Consider the following 20,538-nt stretch of genomic DNA (forward strand, 5'->3'; position numbering starts at 1 on the left):
CACTAGGGGGGAAGAGATATGAACATTGTAGATTACCACAGGGATACTGTGAGAGCCCGAGCATATTCAACCGCATACTACATGAAGGTTTAGGAAACTTATCAGTTGAGAGCACAATTATTCAGTACGTAGACGATTTACTCGTCTGTGCACAGAATGAAGAAACATGCCGAAAAGATTCGATAGCACTCATGACCCTGTTGGCTAATAAGGGGATCAAAATTAGACAAGGAAAAGCTACAATATTGCCTGACAGAAGTTCTACACTTGGGACAGCTAATATCAAAAGATGGAAAAAGAATAATACCCGACAGGGTAGAAGCAATAAGATCAGTAAGAGAACCCACAGCAGTGAAGGAGATGCAGAAATTCTTGCAAATGTGCAACTATTGCCGAGCATGGATATTAGATTATGCAGCATACACGAGACCCTTACTGCAAGCGCTCAAGGAGGCCCAACAGGAGAACAAGAAACTAGAATGGTCAGAAGAAATGAGCGCATCATTCAAATCATTAAAAGAGTTGATTTCAAGCGCTCCAGTGCTAGCAAATCCTGATTATGGACGCAAATTTTACCTGTTCTCACACTGTAAGGGGACACTCATGACAGCTGTACTGACACAAAAGACGTCCCTAGGACACAAACCGCTTACTATAGTGGCACTTTGGACGCTGTGATACAAGGACATTTCGCGTGCGAGCAATCACTCGCTGCAGCCGCATTCGCAATTGAGAAAAGTGCCACAATAGTAATGGGATGCCCGGTGACATTGTTTGTGGAGCATTCATTATTTGCAATACTCAAAAGGTCAAAGAGTACACTGACCACACAGCGGGCAACCGCCTATGAAATAATATTGTCCAGCGCCAATATCCATGTGGTGCGATGCAGGACAGTGAATCCGGCAACATTCATTACAGAATGCCCTGACCGAGCGAGAAGTGTACTTTGTAGACAGATCAGCATCAATTGACGTGGACACAGGAGAAAAACATGTGGGTATGGCAGTGGTGAGATTAGAAGACGGTGAGTATGAGACACTAGTGCAGTACCGCCTTCTGTCACATTTCTCAGCACAAGCAGCAGAACTCATTGCCCTAATAGAAGCATTGCACGCAGCTAAAGGGTGCGCGGTGACAATTTACACGGATTCAGCTTATATGACAACAACAGTACATGGAGGTCTGGCCAGATGGGGGTGGAGGGGGTTTCGACGAGCAGATGGGACTCCAGTGCAACATGCAGAATTACTGAAGGAGTTAATTGAAGCCCTACAAGATCCCACAATGGTAGCAATAGTGAAGTGCCAAGCACATACGTCCAACACAGACGTTGTGTCTTTGGGAAACGCGGCTGCCAAAGAAGCCTCATACTTTGAGAAATGTGAAGCAGGGGAGTACATGCTACAGCACAAGACAAACGAGGAGCTTCAAGAAGGGTACAATACAATGCCTATATCACAAATACTAGAGTTACAGGAAGGAGCAAGTGCAGATGAAAAGGTGATGTGGGTGAAACGAGGGTGCAGCCAATCAGCAACAGACTTACTGTGGCAACAAAATAACTCAGGAAAAGTGGTAATGCCAGTAAAATTATTAGAAATAGCGTTTCAACAACTACACTTCCCAGCACACAACACGAAACAACACATTGCAGCAGAGATACAGGAAGAGTGGTTCGTGCCCTGTCTTCAGGAGCACTTATCTACATTGACATTGGAATGCACAACATGCCAGATATACAGTTCAGGAATGACATTATGCACACTAAGGGGAACAATTCCAAAACCGATTGGGCCATTCAGAGAGCTACATATTGACTACGCGGACATGGGAGAAAGGTGTAATGGGGCACGTTACATGATTGTGGTTGTGTTCCCATTTTCAAGATGGGTGGAAGCAGGCCCATGTGCACGACCTGATGCTAAAAGCGCTGCGAAATTCCTAGTGAGAGAAGTATTTCCGCACTGGGGAATTTGTGACGTGATTCGCTCAGACAATGGCACTCACTTTGTAAACAAACTCTTCAAGGAAGTAACGACACTATTGGGAATAAAGCATAAGTTGTGCTCGATTTATCATCCTCAAAGTAAGGGCGTAGAAAAGATGAACGGCCTGTTAAAAGGAAGGTTATCGAAACTATGCTTTTCATTAAAAAAGAACTGGATTTACTGTTTACCCCTTGCACTGTTTGAAATGAGAAATCAGCCAAGCAAGGACCACCATTTGTCCCCGCACGAAATCGTGACCGGGAGACGAATGCACACAGCACACTCCCCACTGCGCGAACACTCAGATGCACACAGAAGCGCTGCGATATTGGGAGATGAGTTCACAGACTACTTGGAAAAATTAACAAGGGCAGCGCGCGCAATATCAAATCAGCTTTCACCACCGTTCACGAGAGAAGAGGGGAACACAACAGGGTCAGTTGCGGAGCCTGAAGCCCAGATACAACTGATGCCGGGTGAATTCATTTATGTCCGGAGCTTTGTGCGCCGGTGGAATGCACCACGGTTCCATGGCCCATACGAAGTGGTATTTTGCACACCTACGGCTGTAAAAGTGAAGGGCCTAAAATATTGGATACATCTGACGATGTACGAAGAGCATATAATAATGTGCAGGAAGAGGTGGATGAGGGGGCACAGACAACAGCAAACAATGCAAATGAAAAGAATGAGTGAATATGAACTTGTGCGTGGCAGAAATGCACCTGATTGAGAAAGTTGCTGACAAGTATAATTACATTTAAGGGTATTTAAAAAAAAATAAAAAATAAAAATGTTTGTGAACTTATATGTAAATAATGATGTGATAAAAATATGTAGTGTCTACTCCCTTGTCTGTGCATCCCCAACCCTACTGCCCTACCCGCTTCCATTCCCTTTCAATATATACTGGCACTGGTAGTGCCAACAAAATGTTTACATGCATGCACTTAATGCACTTTTATATCTCAAACAGGAGCTACCATGGCATCTAACCGGCAGCCTGCAACGGATAGATTTATTAGATATAGAGAATTGTTAGCTGAGAGATGCAGATATTCGTATGAGTGTGGATTGTCTGTGTGCATTACATTGTTTTTTACAATCATGTTTGGCCTGGTTACATATTGGTTCATAGCGTTCATCTCTATCGAGATGAACGAGGGGGGAGGGATTAACAGCACTAATGTGACCAATGCGACATCAAGTGTAAATAATAAAGAAGGTGATTTTTTGGTATGGGACGGAACTAAACTTGTATGGGGATATTATACCACACCATCCAATGCTGTCATCTCGAAAAATGAAGGGCTGCAGGGAGAAATGCAAAACAACACAGTGTCTCCACCAAAAATATCTAATTACAATGCCCGCAGTTTAAATGATCGAAACCCCTCTGCCATATCCTGGTTGTATAACACCCCCACCAGCCAGCCTGCCCCCATAGCCAAAAACACACTGTCAGATAACATAAAGGGCCTCATTACGACCCAGGCAGTAAGTTACCGCCTGGGCCGTGACTTTACCACCATGGCGTAAACTACGTTTACGCCATGGTGGTTGGCGGACTTATCGCCCCATTCCGACCTTGGCGGGGCGGTAAGTCCCCAATCCCCATTTACCCTTCCCCATTCCCATTTTTGCCCCATAGGGCATAATGGGAGTGGGGAAGGCGTTAATTACGCCACCGTAAATTACGGTGGCGTAATTAACTCCATGGTCCCTTAGCGCCATGGATTTTAACACCCGCTAAAAGCAGGTGTTAAAAGCACCATGGCGCTAGGGGAACTCGTAATTGGCGGTAAGGGGTCGGCGCAGCTAACGCTGGCGTTAACCCCTTACCGCCAGGGTCGTAATGAGGCCCAAAGGAAGAAAATGAAAAAATGACAGCAACGCATGAAATATTATATGCTGATTGGGCAAAGGGGGGCGGGAAAGAGAAAGAGGGGCCCACTTTGTCCATCGCCCATGAAGCCGGGAAGTACATTAGGAACAGAATTAACAGACGAAAAAGGGAGGTGGGGAGGATGAAGTATGATGAGTATTATGGGTTAGGACTAGATAAAATGGAAGACCCGCGACACCCCACCAGACAAATAAATGGTATGCGGATATGAGTGCAACAGCTAAACAAACAACAAATGAGAGCTGTTATGTCTGCTCCCTCATTCCCCATGCTTCAGGCACGCCCAAAGTATTGTTACCCAAAGAGTTGCCTATTGTAGATGCCCAATGTCTCCTTCATCTCACGTTGTGCAGAATTAAGAACACCTTCCAGGCACATGAAGTTACTTTTAGAATGCTGCAGAACGAGAAAACCTGCTATCCAAAGACAGTAGGAGTGGTATGTCTGGAAGAACCATTTTTTATAATACAAGGGACACATTTTCAGACAACAAGTGGAAGGACGAAGAAGTAATGTGTAAGGCTGAAGCGCTGAGGGGTGTGGCACCAGAGAAGTTGCAATGGATAGAAGAAACGTGCACACCAGTATGGAAAGAACACATTTCAACACTAACTTGGGTAACAGCCATTGAAAAACCCTTCAGGCTGCAGAAGGAAATAGACTATGAGCTGTGTTTTAAAGGAGAGGAGAAAGCCTCCATGGGGACAAACAAGAACTGTAACAAGACCCTCACCATCCCAGATTTAAGAAAAGGGACAGCGGACCTGATGGACACGTATTGGGTATGTGGCAACCAGGCATACCTGCACCTCCCGCAATCATGGAGTGGCAGCTGCTCGATGGCCACTCTGCACTCAGCACTAATGGTAATCCCGGAAAGCCACATTGATGGGAGCAAAAGGACGCGAGAAAACACCCAACAGAGTGCGGCCCAGCCAACTGCAGAGTCACAAATCTATGTCCTGTCTTCCGGGAACAAGGAAGAGGTGCTGTCCCGAAACAGACGAACATCGAACTACATATCAAAGGCATCGTCAGAGTTGCTGGCACAGATCCCAGACAGGTATCGATTATTTAGCTAGGCAGAAACATTCTTCGCCTCACTCATCCCAAGTATCCAGGCACGAGCAAACGCAAAATGGCTCCAGATAACACGTTGGGAGTTGATCCAGCTGGCAAATGACACTGAAGAAGGGTTCAATGTAATAAAAGTGGAACTAAGATCATTACGGCTGATGACCATGCAAAACAGGTATGTCTTGGACCTGTTGACAGCGATGGATGGAGGTGTTTGCCGAAAAATCAGAAGTGCCTGCTGCACTTTTGTACGTTCCGAAGATGCAGACAACGGCTCCCTGTCCCATGTGATCGAAGGAGTACATAACCTAGGAGAAAGAATGAGAATGGAAGGTGGAGCGGAAGAAAGCACTTGGTTCCACAATATTTTCTCCTGGGTTCCATCATGGCTGGGAATGAATGTGAAATTTTTGATGTGGTGTGGTGTTCCTCCTCTTTATTTTTTGCCTGTGCCAGGTGGGTCTTCGATGTTGTGCTAACGCAGTACCGAATGGTGCAATGATGATGGTGACAATGGGCAACACCCGTGGTACAACACAAGCCATGAAGGAAGTGCAGGTACAAACAGGAACTGATGACACCACAAGATATCAGCTAGTGCCTAGGTATCACGACAAGGACATAGTAGATAAACTGTGGCATACTACCATTAGAGAGCCCCGTATACTAGAATGGTACAAGGAGATATGGGTAGACTTGGAAGGAGAGACTGGATGTATATACCTGACTTGTACCCCAGATGAATATGCTAGGAGAGGTGAGAGCTTAAGGGGGGTGTGCAGAGCATGGATGCCCATAAAAGGCACACCTGCATGGGATGACGCAATAATTGACGAGGAAGAGTGCAGGAGATTGGAGGATTTAAAGAATTCGTTACTTAAGTAACGAAAGGGGGGAAATGTAGGGGAGGATTGGTCCAAAAGACCCCCCTCGCCTACATCCCCTCCCCCGGTGAGGGCCATGGCTCATCAGGCGTCCCCTCCTTACCACCAGGGCCCAGGTGGTGGATGGCTCACCTGCTGAAGACATTGCCCACACATATTGAATTTAGCTAGGCCTCAGAAACCATTTAGTCTAATAAAGATGGTGTGAGCTCGACGCACTGCAGCGCGGCCCCCACCTTTGGAGAGTTTCAATTATCCCTGTGGCCGCAGCTCCCTGGCAGATCCACTGTGAGCCCGTTCCCACGAACAAGACGGACATGAGCTAGTGTAAGATACCAACACTGTAACACTTCACCTTCCGCAGTGTATCGCTGCTCCCAGCATGACCCTGCCAGCAGAGCCTGGGTCGGAAGAGAACTGTAAAATGGCCCTCGGATAAAAGCAAAAATTCCCAAATACTAATCACAAAACTACCTGCGATGGACGCATTTTCTCCACAAACCTCTTTAACTAAAAAACCTGCAAAATGTATAGATATGGCAGAATGCATGTTCATATGGCATTAGCAATGAAGCACCCACACCACGGCAGTTATGTACAAATAGTGAAAGCATCCCAGGGGATTATTTGTTATGCGTATCATTGAAAAGTTTACACCCCACGGTCCCGCACCATAACCGAACTAATGCTGCTAGAGTGCAGAGAAAAGACAAATGCAACCATATAGAGGGCTCATGTAAAGGGGGCGCGAGAATGCACCCTTCATGTGTGTACGTCCAAGCCCCTTGTGTGCCACTACCGTCACGTACGGTAGCGAGTCATTTCTATGCGCTCCACCAACCTCACTACTACCTCACTTACTGCAACTGTATATGCATATAACAAAATGTTGTAGTTGTTAAAACAAAGTGTACAAATAATATGCTCGGACTGGCTATATTTGAGAGGCATTAGCAAAGTTAAAATGTAAGCTTTGGAATGATTCAATGAGTATTGTATAGTATTCGAATGTTTATGATGCTTTCACCTAAAATCGGCAACACACGAGGAAGATACCTTTGTGAATATATGCAAGACCATTCCCCCTCCCTCCCTGCGAAGCCTGCCAGACGAGAGAGCAGAGGCCCGCGCCACGCTGCTCCACCTCCCCCAACTAGGCTGGAGCCGCTTCAAAGATTTGTAGTTCTCTCTGCAGCACCCAAGGCCACGGCCTGCCGACTGCATTATTTACAGCCCAGCAGTAAACCTCTGCCTGAATACACAAATCCAGAGGCGCCCTCTCTTAAACCCCACAACCCACCTGATCACCTTAGGTTAATGGCCCCTGTAAAATTAGGACACCCAATATTATGGCAACATTACAGCAACACATTCATAACGACTTCTAACAAGACAGGAGGACATGTACCGCCTGTCCCATGCCCTGAGACCTAGCCCCACCACCTATGGTACCCGGTCAACAGGACACTGGTAACCATGTACTGATGAATCACCATCAAACCCCTCTCAAGGTGCATTCCTCCTGTGTTGCATTAACCTGTAGAATAACCTATTGGAAGATTTACTAAAGAAGTAATATTGCAAAAGACTGAATGACTGCAGTGTGCATGGCCTAGGGCAAATAAGTCAGGAAAAGACATTCATCTCTGACACTGGCCACAGTGGCGCAACGACACCGCCCGGATGAACCCAGCTGACCCGCCAGGCCCAGCCATCCCACGAGGCTGACCAGTGACGTCCTCCAGCCAAGACCAACCACATCACAGCAGCACCTATAGCTAGTCGTCGCCACCCAATCCCATTGAACTTGTGCCCCCTATAGTGTGTAGGTTTTTATGACGTTTTTTGAAAATATATACGCCTGTCTTTGCTATTGTCAGACAGAGCGCTCTCGGAGTTTGCAGAGTTCTTTGCATGCCCTATTCTGATTGATAAACTCCCATTTATGCTCACCCGCACTTTGTCTTGGCCTTATTCCCATTCTGGGAGAGTGCATCATTGTCTCTCATTGCGGGGAGGATCGTGCTGGTTGGGGACGCTTGCTTTCAGTACACAGACCTGCCTTGATCCACCTAGTGATGGGACACACCACAAATTATAAATACCTATACTCATTACCTGTCTGAAGCATATCAATTTAGTCAATATCTAAATGCTGAAATGGAGCATTTGGTTGAGGTATTACTCCTCTAATCATTCTCAGTGTATGCCCAGCAGTAAACCTTTGATACACAATGCAATTCACCATAAACAGTGCCATGTCTTCCAAAGAAATTACAAGTTCATCCTTCACGGATGCCAGGCACCGCTGTAAACACGACGACACTTCAGCCTGATCAAGATCTAAACGAATCAGGATCTAAGTGTCGTTGGCATATGAATAGCACCAGATGCCGAAGGAGCGGATGAGACACACAATGGCAGATGTAAATATTGAAGAAAATAGGAGACAAGGCAGAGCCTTGAGGGACACCACAGAGAAGATAGAACACAGTAGAGAGAAATGGGGGAAGTGGAACGGTCTGGGTTCTGTAGGCAAGGAATGAGGTAAACTAGGTGCACCTGGCCTAAAATTCCGACCTGAGCCAGGCGGTCAAGCAGGATGGGGTGGTCCATGGTGTTAAATGCTGCTGACAGGTCTAATAAAATCAGAGCACCAACCCCTCCTGCATCAATGAATCTGCCCATGTCGTCAAGAACTGAGACCTGGACACTCTCTGTCCCCGACCAGGCCTAAATCCCGATTGGGCAAGGTTCGAAGAGCCCTGTTAATTCCACATAGGATGACAACATGCGAGAGACTAGTGACTCAAGAAGTTTCATAAGAAACAGTAGTAGTGAGATAGGACGATAGTTCCAGGGCATCAGAGGGTCAAGCAAAGGTTTCTTAAGTAAAGGGATCACTGTGGCAGCCTTAAGTTCAAACAGGATATTGCCTGACTGACATGAGTTATTAATCGCACCCGTAATCTCACACAGCAGCTCTGGGGAGATTTCCTTCATGACGGCAAGAGGAATAGCATCTGAAGGCGGCCCGGACCTAATGCACTGAATAGCGATGAGAACAGCTAACTCAGTAAACTGCGGAAAGGAAGACATAGCTCTCAACCATTTGTCTCGCAAAGGCGGGTGAAATCACCCTATTTTGTTTTTTGGTTTTTGGCGGGTCAGACGCCCATTGGAATGAATGGACGTACAGGAGGCTTGGCGGGTGAGTCAGCCCTTTGCAAGGCGGGTGACACCCGCCAAAAGTGGGTGAGTTGAGAGCTATGGGAAGACCAGCCATTTGAGACTGTCTGGCTCATAGGAGCAAGTGTTTCAATCACAGTAATAGGAACAGTTGTTGTAGTAGCCTTTGCTATATTAGTACGTATCGTCTCAATTTTTGTAATAAATATATTCAACATTTTAACTTATTCAATACATATTTTGTTGTTGCAATACCTTTTTTGTCCACTTGGTGTCGCTGTTTTGTCATTTTTTTCAATTTGGATGACTTGCATGCATATCAGCCATATCAGCCATTTTGGATTTCTTTGGTCTGGGTTAAAGCTGCATTTCTGTGGAGTTCCTGACTTTTTTTTGGTTTTTGGATTGTTCATTTGGAATTTTTTGGATATTTGATTGTTTTCCCGGGGTGTGTCTTGGAGCATTTATGGCTTTTTTAACATTTTCGTTGCTTGGATTCTTGTTCTTTCGGTTCCCCCTGGATGGATTGCACTCCTTTGGATTAGATTGTGGATGTTTGGATTTCTCGTGTTTTCGAGTATGCAGTGGTAAGTCTATATTCATTTTTTCTAACAGCAATACTGTTTAAGTATGTAAGTTGTACTTGTTTAATTGAAGGACAGCATACATTCCTTTATTCTTTGTTGGGTGTCGCAATATTGTTTTAGCTGCTTTTGTGTTTTTCCTCGCAAGATTACTTGTGCAATTTGCATTTCTTGATGACTTTGTGCCTTTTTAAGATGTTTGATAAAGCACCATAAATTTGGATTGCAGTTTTTTGAAAGATTGATTTATCCCATTGTGCCATCCTTCTAATGTATTATTCGTTTTGGCAATTTTCTTTATTACTGCAGTGTAACAATTCCATATTTTCTTGTCAAATCGTGTCCTTCTTCGTGTTCCGCTTTGCGTTAATTGGCCAAAATAATCTAAAAGTGGGTCAAAATAATGTTCATTTAAAAAAAAAATCAGTTTGGGTTAAATGTTCATAATATTCCTGTTGACCACCTATGCGACCATGCAAAAATATCCCGTACAGTAGCCTGATCCAGTGGAAAATAGGGTAAACTCTATAGCAAATGTAAAGCCTAAAATGTAACATTACTATAGACTCATTAGCAAATGTAACGTTTTGAAAAACCCACAAAGATGGCCACACCGGGGCCCAAATAAAGATTGTGGCCCTGGTAACCCCTCTGATAGGCTAGCCATGTGAGATTCCTTGGTGGAGCCACCCAGCATAGCTTGCACCACTTCAGACGTGGATCAGGCAAGAAGTGCCGCACTTATATACACACCGTCACTCGTTGCGAAGAGGATTGGGGGCTTCGAGAACGGTTGCACCTATGTAACAAGAACGACTGAGGGAATGAACATTCCGCTCTGCGTTGTTTTAGAAAAACAACGGAGCAAGCGGAAATAATTTACCTTTAACAAAATGCACCGGAACCCAACACAGAAAATGGGTTCTGGCACAGGGGTGTTTTGGCACTTTAAGATACAAAAACCGAGTGGGGCACTGTAAGAAATGCAAAATTCACACACATTTAAGTGGCATCTGCCAAACAGACACCATTTGATATGTTGTCTGAAAATGTACACGTATTTAAGTGGCATCTGAGCAGGCAATATCTGCCAAACAGACACCATTTGATACGTTGTCTGAAAACGAATGCAGATGGGTTATTGATCCCACACAGCTCTGTGGTGATAGAATTGGACCCTTAACCAACCAGACAGAGACAGACACTTGCCATCTTCGAATATTATCACGCATTGACATGGACAAGGCGCTCATAAGGTAACTTCCTCACTTGGTTAAAACAAGTAAAGATGTGAAAAGTGGAGTCATTCATAAAGAGTGGAGACCTCTCTGAGAGGCCTGTGGTAGGCCGGAAGTCTGCTGGGATGTGGTGTGTGCCCGACACATGTGTGAGGGAGGGGGGCATAAAAATAAATGCCTTTGAACAACAAATTGGTTCTAGTAATTGTGCCTACAGCAGAAATGTGTCCCCTTGAGAAAACCCCATCTAAAATCAGGTCACTGTTTGACTTAAGTCCGTAGGTTGGGCTGGGTGCCCCACCATACCTGACCGATGGATGACTAATGGTTTAAGCAATAAAGGATTTGGTCCTGAAGAAGATGACTGTAACAACAGGTCATCAAAACCGTTCGACCAGAGAATATGCAAATATCTCTATGTCACGTGAGATACATGCTTGAGAGCGACAACTATGAATGACAAGTGTATATATGACACCAGATTAGTTTTAGTGTTACTTGTATCTATTGTAAATTACCACTAAGATATAACAATAGAAATTGCAGAAAATACCAGTTGAACGTATAAAAGCAGTCCATGTATCAAACACAAAGGACTTTCTTAAATGAGACAGTGTCACTTTCACCCGTTTAAAAAATCCCAAAAACTTTTTTATGTAGATCCAGCACACCTCACAGAGGGTTAATATATGACATGGCAATATACCATTTACAGAATACTTCCATGTGAACTGCTCCGGCACCTCCTCAGTCATGGGCCTGGCTCCCAGATTGTTTTTTAGTACAAACACGGTTCTCATTGTGGTGCTAGGGTAAATTTACCTTTCTCCTTATTCTGGGCGCTACACCATCACAATCTAGGCTTAGAACATCACAGAACATCACAGAGGTATAGGGTGTTCTTCAGTGAGGATCAGGATCAGGGAACACAATGAAAGTGTTCACATAAACTTTTAGAAAAACAATGACTTTGCACCTGTTTCTGTTTTGTGTGATAACGTAACGTAGATATAACAGGTAGGTCCATATCCCCATACAAGGTGTATAAAGAAAATAGTTTATGACCCTGATTTTTTGGATTGTGCATAATAGTCCTCAACATGATTCACAGGTACAAAGGCTAAAGCAAAAAGTAATTTAATATTGTGTTGAAATTCCAAATCATCTAAATACCGAGTTTGCATACCATTTTATTGCATATTGCACCACACTGATTGAGTAAAATGAAAAGAAAAAAAAACTGAATTCTACATGATGGAAACATGTCATTTAGTGCCTTGATTTGCTGAAATTCAAAATCTAAAACTATAATTTCCGGTGCACTGGGGGTGATTTTATCATGTATAAATTGATACATTTGCTCATATCGTTCCACAGATGATTTTGATGGTATAAGTGTAAAGCTTAAAGGTACTAAAGTGTCTTCTAAAATTCTGTGTATTGTGTAAAACTGGGCGAAGGGTTTCGGGCATACTTTAAATGTTTTGTCAGCATGCCATTGCTTTGCTGTTTTCAAATACTCTATATTTTTTCATGTTCTGAATATTAGCATTCTGTGTTCCTTATTTTCTGTATCTAATAGTAAAACGTTTTCATTTGTGGCTGTCAACAACATTTCTGGTGTTATTTTTATATCCTGAAAGCGTTTACGAGCAGTTGGAAAAAATGTGTTTTGATTTGCGTGTGTTTACACATTTGACGTTGCAAAAGTTTCATATTTGCCATTTATCACGTGGCAGATCTTTGCATACATGTTTAACTATTGACCCACTTGGCTCGTCTTCATTGCACTCCACAAGAGCCTTAATTTCTATAACTTTCTTTTTAATTAGCACTTTTGTGCTGTTCGGTAGGTGGTTGTGTGCAACTTCATGCACTAGATTCTCTCCATAAATTACTGCTCTTTCCTTGTATTACTTGATGTGGTATTCAGCACATTTCCAGTACATTCTGTCATTGTTTTGCCTTTCTCTGTTTAGTGTGAATCCTTTTAAAACCTGTTGTTTTTTTCCTTTCTTGGATATTATATATTCCAGAGTTTCGCTCATCAAGTCGCACTCTAAAATGATTGGAAAGTATGTTTTACTAAGCAAAATTGTTTTTCACAATCATGTTAATTTGTCTAATCAGCATTTTACGGTTCTAATTATCGATCTTTCACTGCATTTTTAGGGTTTCAAACTGAGCCACGTATCTCTAAAGCGTTGTTCTGTTTTCGCAAGTCAATCTCCATCAGCACTCTCATTAGCCAAGTCTCTGTAGTACAATCACGGGTCCTTTTCTCAGTGATCTCGATGCATTATCGATATTGGGATTTTTCATTAAACTTGTTTTGGTATATAAACCGTTTTCATTTTGTTAATAGCAATTCGATAAACATTTTTTCGGTATATATTTTTCAGTAAAACATACTTTCAATATGTGATTTTTGATATAAAGACATGTAGCCATTGGGGAGATGGGTAAAGTGTGGACATGCAGAACTGGGTGACATGGGTGTGATGCATTTTGGTACCTGTGGTGCATGTAATGTGCATGTCCATCTGTGCCCAGAATGTGATGATGTGTCCTTCCATTTACTCATGTGCCACATGCCAATCATGGTCTCCCACTCTTGCACGCAGTTTATGTCCATACATTTCCTTGTTGCCTGCTGCATGTGCGTGACGTTGTTTCCGGAGCGCCAAGCTTGTAATGAAGTCCAATGTGTCACGTATTAGAGGGCTAGCTGTACCGCTTCAGTTTGTGTCTGTATTTGTCTCATTTTGATAGGCTCATTCTCACTCTCTATAGAAACAGAAGGCTCATTAGAGCATGTCAGAACAGTCGTGGCTGGTGAATTTGAAAGATGGTGGGGCATACATTTCCCCAGGGGAATCTGGGAGCGAGTGCGCAGCATGCAAGCCCACGGCACCCAAGGCTGGTGTGAGGGGTTCTCCCTCACACATTTTTTTAAAAAATGGCTTCCAATGTTTGCAATTTACTGTCCAAACCCTCCAAAATATGTCATAAAAGCATTAGGGCTTACATACTAATGGTGGTACATTATTCTTACATGTGCAAGTGTGATGGTGTAGTTTACAACATCTTGCATTGTGAATAGCTGGTACCATGGTGTATGCATAAAGCCATTAATTATATAGATAGTCAGTAATGATGAAGAAATATCATTTTGTCATGCTTTAGGCATTCATCCTCTTACTCAGGTGGGATTTCAGAGTTCTAAAGAATACCCGAGCCTCATGCGCAGTAACTCTCACAAAATCATCCAGTTTTTCAATGATCTCAAAGCATCTATGGAGGGTGTCGCTAGGCTGATATATGGCTTCTACTACCCAAACATGGTAGCTCCAGCGAGTGCAAGATGTTCTTGGAAGTCTTTTATCTGATACCTCATCTAGAACTTCAGTTATTCTTGGAGAAAGAGAAAAATAATTACAGGAGCCAGAGATATAAGTAAAGAAAATTCAAGCTTATGATATTTTTGAAACAGCTGTTCCATGATGAGGTTAAGCTGGTCTGCATAGCAATGTACATAATGAGCATGTGGATACCCTTCAGCTGCTTTCTTTTGGACTCCACCAGACCCGCCTCATTACACTTGCACCATCATATGTTTTCACAATTACTTTTTTGTGGCATTCTTCAGGGAATACTTTGTCCAAAGTGTCCATTATGACAGTCACAATGGTCTGCACACTAGAGTCTTTCAGATGAGTAAATCCATAAAACCTTTCAACAATTCTGTATCGGTCATCAATGTAGCGATAGACTAGCACAGACTGAGTCTTAGTGGAAACATCAGTTGTATCATCTGACTGAATAGCCACATAATCTGTGCATTTTAACTGCTCTGTTTTTGAAGTGCCCTTAAGTACTGTTGCATTCTTTAAATGCAGTTGCATTGTACTGTCTATGCTGGATACGAAAAAAATACACCAGGCCTCTGAAAACACCAGGATTCAAAGAATCTTCACTTTCATCCTGACCACGTAAAGCCAATTCAAATGCACTGCAAAAATGCACACAGTCGATTAACTTTGTGCAAGATGTATCGGTTTTTATCCACATCCTCATTATGCTTCATCATGCTCCGGCTATAGGCATCATCCAACTGTGTTGCAATGTTTACACTTACCAACATGCGCATCTGTAATAAATTCTCGATATGAGATTTGCATGATTCATGTCTCTTGCTTGTTTCTGACAAATGCTTTAAGTCAGTGACTCCGGTTTTTGTCCATGCAGTTTCGCCCCCAAACAGCAGGCAGGGGAAGCAGAACAAGGACCCCTTAGCAACACTACCAGTGAGTCATGTCTTCTTTTCATACCAAACCATGGAAAATGTGCGTGTGTAGCCCTTTCCCCTATTTTAATCCGACTGTTCAATTTTTAAATCTAGCTGATTAGGCCCTAGTCACTTCACCTTCAGTTTTTCACTGTGTGCGAGTCCAGAAAATGGTTCTGTTTGTAATTGATCCACCAAATTCATTTTCAGCAAGAGTGACACCTGTTAATATGCAAAGTATTCTGTACATATTTATATGGGATCATGTAGTATTTGTTCAACAGTATTCTCTTTCATAACACAGACGTAGAATTTGTCGGTACTGGGCACCGAGAACATCTGCAATTAATACCCAACTCAGTTGTACTTGTCATTGACCAGAACAGCTGAGTTGGATCTAATTGCAGATGTTATCTGCATGAGTTAACATACATGCCCATTAGCAACTGTGACACCAGCCAGTATTCAAGCTTGTTTGGCACATGTGTGCTTATAGAAGAAATGATCATCAGGTACGTTGCAAAAGACACCCTAATCCTGTCCTTGTAAAATCAGTTTCCAAATGGACAATACGTTTGCTTCTGTTTCACCCATATGCACGGTTTTCTGAATTATATGTCTTATGACTTTCCATGTTTGCATGCCACCCTCTCAGCTGGCCATATATACCCTTCTTTTGTCTGTATTGTTCATCGGATTTTTCCACCACTAAAAACACAGGCTTCTTTCCTCATTTTATTTTAAAGCCGAGCACCCATAAGACTTGTGGTAGCTCTCCTGACCTTTTGTTCTGGAGAATGGTCAGTGCAATTAACTATCCGAAAGGTGCATTATGCAGGCTGAAGTCTGATGTTTTTTGTTCCGCAATTCACCTTGACTGGTTGGATTGGTTCATGAAAGGTGTTTTGGATGGTCTGTAAAGAGAAATCGATTGACTGATCTGAGAATGGGCAACATAGGCTGAGTGCAGTATGCAAATGGTTTCAGATGTGAAAGAGAAAGTTATCTGCTTAGATGCCCCCACACAAGTAAGTTTGCCTTTCCCCCAAATTCTCTGAAGTTACCTCTCCTTGCACAGCTAGGGAGAAATGGCATATGAGGGACAGACGTCTTGTAGGTGTTGCTTGGTTATTTATCCACCCACTGACTGACCATAGTTTCTTTTTTATGGTGGTACTTATCTACATGTGATATGCTTGTTGTTTAAATTCCAAAATCTGCTGCTTTTGCCCAAATGTACACATGTCACCAGTGGTGAGGATGCAGTTAAATACTTTCCCTGGCTCACTGGGTAATCCATAATAAGGAACCTGTATATTTGCACAAATATTACCCATTCTCAACTCTCTGATCTACTTGTATTCATCTTAAGAACAGAGTTCTGGAGGGTTCCTGGCTCGTTAGTGGTGACATTGTGCTCTAGTAAAAACATTAATGCAGTCTGGGAGCTGAAGTCCTCATTAACCTCGAAAGAATACATTCTACGTAGGACTGTGTAAGTGATGACCCTAATGATATGGAGTATTATTCAACCACTGTAGTTAAGTCCCAGACTCAGAACACATGGAGTCGCAGCAAGGCAATATCAATCCCTTGGGGGGAACCTAGCTACCTGGGCAATACAGGAAGTGATGCCAGAAGACTTGAATTCACCACAAAGCAATGCCAATCCCTATTGGTTAACAGGGATTTACTGGGCTCCATGGCATATACAGGAATTGATGGCAGAAGACTTGAATTTACCAAAAAGCAGTTACACTACCTATTAGTTAATGGGGGTGTACCTGGCTACTTGGGATATACAGGAAGTGATGTCAGAAGACATGAAGTCACAGCAAGGCAATTCCAATCCCCTTTATTTAACGAGGGTGTACCTGGCTTGCTGGGATATGTTTTCTTGATGAGCTATGCAGCGTGTTTTCACTTGCACCACACAGTGGATGGCAACTGCTAAAGGAGGACACATTGAAGCGCAACACAGCAATTAAAATTGCATGTTTTACCAACATATGTGCACATGTAGCTCATGAAAGTGGACACACCTTTTGTAAATCGAGTTCTACGCATTTAGACCCTGGATTATAGCAAATGAGCTCCCAAATCATAATACCCTAATTAGACATGTGATCGGATAGTGTTTCTTTGGAAACTGGAGTACTCACCTGCCAATGTGGACCACCGTAAAACCTCCCTTGACTGGAATATGCAAAATTGTTAAAGATGAATTCATGGAGTGTATGGTGGTGTTTTTCTGCATCAGCAAGGTCCTCATGTGGCTGGACTCCAGAGGAGGACCAGGCCAGCCCAGAATCCTGGGCTGGGCTGGCCTGGCCTAGTCCTACTATGGAGTCCAGAGTCAATCGGGGAGACGGAGTGTAGTCCTGGGCTACTGTGCACAGTGCCTCAGTGCACAGCAACCCGCGTCCTGCCCACGGCCAGCCACCCAACCTTCACCAGGAATGCTGGTGAAGGCCAGCGGGCACAATGGTCGGTGGGCACGAGCCACACTCGCACTACTTCCAGAAGACTGAGACACTGAAGGGCAATAAGGGTACAAGAGAAGCAGACACCGGGGAGGGAGTGTCTGGGGCCTGGTGCTCACTAGAGGAAGCACTTCTGACCCACTAGAGAATGCTCCAGTTTGACTCAGGGTGCTGTTCCCAGGTGACAGAATCCCCTTAGCTGGTCTACGAAAGCTTATGGCCAGCCAGCTTTGCTAGTTCAGGAATACTGTTCCCTGGCAAAAGCATGGTGCTAGAAGGGGGACTCTCACCCTTTAGCCCAGTGGCCATCTTGAGAGCAGCAATGCTAACTTCTTCATGAGTCTACAGCATGGAGTAGTCAGTGAGGATGAAACAGAGAATGAGAACAAACAGCAAAAGGAAAGTACTCGCCATTGCAAACATGACAGCCATCATAAAAATAGTCTGCCCATAAATCAAACTGAAGAGCCTTATACAAGGCATGCACAATAATGAATCAGTCCTTACACAAGATGGTATCAGCCTTCATGGATGGCCTGCAAAGTCAGCCACCACTTACATATTAATACTGCAGCCTTCACAACAACAGCTCCCAGGTATACATTAATACTTTAATCTTTACAATTAAAGCATAGAAAACCCAGGAATATTACCCATTGCTCATGAGATGCTTTCATTTGATATGGTATTGTGTTGATGCCTACTTGCTCTTCCAAGCACCTACAGACATTGCACCAAGCTTCATACTGCACTTTCAACCTTTTGAGTCTCCAAAGATTGTGAAGTCAAATGTTTTGTAATGTGCTTCCATTTAAGCCACTAGAGTGACCATGCTATTTTTTGGGACAATGATAAGGGTTTGCTGGGAAAGTGATCCCACTGAAGTCGGTATGAAAGTGGAAGACAGCTCTTATAAGGTGTTGAAGGAAGGAAAGACATCCTCTGCCTCCCTCAACATGTCATTCCACAATTTCAGCCAAGCGATTTCTGCTCAGTGTTTTGGGCAAAACCTAGATTGTTGTCACAGTTTGAAAGTAGATGTGGGTCTGTTGTGAAGGGGTTACACAAACACACACCTTCCCAAAGAGGTTTTCTAGCTCACACTAGAAGGTACAATTTAGCAGCAGGAATAAGGAATAGAGCGCTGAGGATTAATGTGAAAAGTCGACTAGTCTGTCTGTTTATATGTCTGATCCAAGGTGTCAAAGAATGACGATTTTGTAAAAAAGGTTGAAAAAGTCAGAAATATAGTCTAGCTAGAAAAGTTGTCGGTACCAATTTATAAGCTAGGCTGAAGACATTGAGAACTTGGAGGTTTTGGGCAGCGATTTGTTGGAGCGCGCTCATATTTGTTGTTTTTATAAATGTATTTGTTATAAAGCACCGGTAAGTATTGACAGTGAATAGAGACTTGTCACAATGGAAATTGTTACTCCTTTGATGCATTTGTGAATAACATTACCAAAACACATGTCCAAGCTCAAACAGTATAGTGCGGAATGGGTTAAAGGCACGGCAGATAATATGTTCATGCCGTGACCACAAGGGGGATATTTGGCAAAGGCGGTATTGCGACACATGACCACATACTTACACGCTGCGTACACAGGAAAGAAATTAGAAAAAAGGCTAGCTATTTTTGAGATTTGGAAAATGTTTCCAGGAGAGAGGATATGCCACCTGAGGATTGGATGCTTAATCAGTGTAAGGAGGAAGGTGTTCAGCCTTCTGTTCCCCTTGCCTCGCCGGAGATAAAAAGTGTCAGTACAGAAAGGAGAGGATTGTATCCATTAAAGGAACTAAAAACGGTGACAGGGTATAGTAATCTGATATATGAACCACATGCTTATAACAGTGACGATAGTCCAGAGGACACTAGGAGGAAAGAAGTGTTAAGGATTTTAAAGGGGCGTCACACTCCAGACCAGGACTGTTTATACTAGCCAGGGATGCAGCGCCCAATCAAAACGCTTTTAAATTTATGAATTTGGATTCAGCTTTCAGAAGGCAGCCGACCCGTCTCACACCCCCCTTAACGTGCACCCTGTGTCACAATGGACCATGAACCAGGCATTGTGTAATGATAGAATATTTATTTATTTTTAATGATGAATAAAATCAAACACATTCAATGTAGGGCAGCAATCACTGGTGTGGTGATCATTACACAGGAAAATGATAGAATGCACTTAGCTTAACCTTCTAGCATAAGGTATACAATGCACAATAGAAAGAAAGCAAGATTACTTTTAGAGTAGTGCTTTTAAATGGCACCAAAGTTAAGCATTCCCCCTGCAACACTCCCTCAAACCTCTGTTAACCAAATTTTGTGTGGGTGGAAAGGGGTAGCAAGGAGTCAGTATACTATGCAAATATCGGATTGAAAATCCCACTTACCACCCCTGAATGGGAGGTAAAAATCGGATTGAGCTCCCTCGGAAAATTAACAAAATGGCACTCGGAATTACTAAACAGTTAGTTTACATGTGTACATGTGTGGCTGAATGGATAAGGCAAGAATGTGTCTGACTGTGTCAAAGAAGCAAGAAAACTTGCAAGCTACAAGGCAATGTACTAAACAACGTGCATACAGTGTAGAAAAACGACATTGGAAGGAAACACAGTGCAGAAAGAATCACACGTGGCACAATTGCAATTGGTACGTTTCACAGGTTTAAAATAGCAAAACGGCTTGGAAAATGAGCTACACAGACAAAATCGAAATGCTAAGGTCAAAGGCACATAGCAGGTATGATATGAAAGTGAAAGGGTGATTCTGGATGGAGGACAGTTTGAGATTCTTTTTTTTTTTAATATGTTTATTTTAAACCAAGGCAAGGTAACAAGTTTACAGCAAATGCAACACATAGCATGACATTTATTTCTTCCCCTCAATGT

This window comes from Ambystoma mexicanum, chromosome 5p (assembly GCF_040938575.1).
Source record: "Ambystoma mexicanum isolate Mex_15411 chromosome 5p, UKY_AmexF1_1, whole genome shotgun sequence".
Lineage (NCBI taxonomy): Eukaryota > Metazoa > Chordata > Amphibia > Caudata > Ambystomatidae > Ambystoma > Ambystoma mexicanum.